Here is a 1,506-nt window from a genome sequence, read left to right as displayed (position 1 = left end):
GTGCAGACTATATATTACCCGACCTAATCACTCAAATTCTATATACTTTGAATGATTTTTGCTCTTTAAAATTCAAATCCAGCTTTAATGGGTAAATGTTTAGAGCAATTAGTATTCAAAAATCAAATATGCTTTTAAAAAATAAAACATTTTAAAGTAAACAACTTGAAATCTGTGACTACTTTTGCTATGGTATTTTTTTTTTTTTTTACCATGTAGGACATTTTACAGAAGTTAGATGTAAGCATCTTGTCTTAGCATTTCAAGGGGCTATCACAATGTGTATACAAAGCAAAATTTCAATTTCAATTTTAAATTTTGTCTTTAAAAACTTGGATAGAATTTTCATTCCACTATTAAGTAATTTGGTATATATTTTACATAAATAATTTAAATAAATTATACTTTCAACTATTATTTCATTTTTTTCTGTGACTCAGTTTCCAGGCTTATATTACAAACTATTTTTGGTATGCTAAGTGGGAAAATAATTTTTACATGTTACCTTTATCATTATCATTGAGTATTATTTACTCACATGAGTATAGGTGTTTTGCCTACTTGTATTCTTGGTACCTGTGGAGGACCGAAAAGGTCACAGATCCCCTGGGACTGAAGTAAAATGTGCTTGTGAGCCTATATTAGAGCCAAGGGTATTGCATGATGTCAATAAACCATATATTCCAGACACTACAAAGTTGATACACATATTTTAAAAAGAATAAGACTGTAATAGCAGTTACAAGTCTTGTACATGTTCAAACAAGACTAAAATCACAGCATGGAAAAGGGGAAATTGGGGCAATGTTCTATTTCTAACCAAGAAGCTATTCATCATTACTACCTACTGGGAAAGAGAAAATGAGTTTTCTCTGATAGAGTGACCACACTACAGTGTAAAGCTCATGCTTAGAAGTAGTTGATCAATCCAAAACAGTCTCTCCCTCTCCCTCTCCCTCTCCCTTTACCTCTCCCTCTTCTTGTCCATCTCTCTATCCCTTTCCTTCTCCCTCCCCTCCCTTCTATGTAAATTGTAATGTTGTTTTGGTATCTTTTGTCTTTTTTCTTTTGTTTGATCTATTGCCTTTTAACTTGTGTAGATGGAAAGAAAGGTGAGGAGGTTCTGGGAGTACTTCAGAGAGGGGAAAGTGTATAAACAAAATATGCTGACTGTAAAATTTTAAAATAATAAAAAGTAGTTTAAAAAACCTTACATGGGGGAGTGTAGTGCAAAGGTAGAGCACATATGAAGTAGGTAGGAGGTTCTGATATTGATCCCCACTACTATAAAATTAAAAAAAAAATAATGCAAACAAGTGGCTGTGAGCTGCCATGGGAATTGAGCCTGGGGCTAGCTCTTTATTTTAAAGTTATCGTATGAAAAATTAAAACATCAAATAAAAGTATAATTTAAATTCTTTGAATATTCTTCATATTGGAAGAAAAATTTATTGTATGAATTTACATACTTATTCAAGAATTTCTATGTGCCTTGTCTCATTTTTC

Source organism: Apodemus sylvaticus, chromosome X (genome assembly GCF_947179515.1).
Source record: "Apodemus sylvaticus chromosome X, mApoSyl1.1, whole genome shotgun sequence".
Classification (NCBI taxonomy): Eukaryota; Metazoa; Chordata; class Mammalia; order Rodentia; family Muridae; genus Apodemus; species Apodemus sylvaticus.
The sequence above is the reverse complement of the archived record's forward strand: the minus strand, read 5'-3'. Positions refer to the sequence as shown.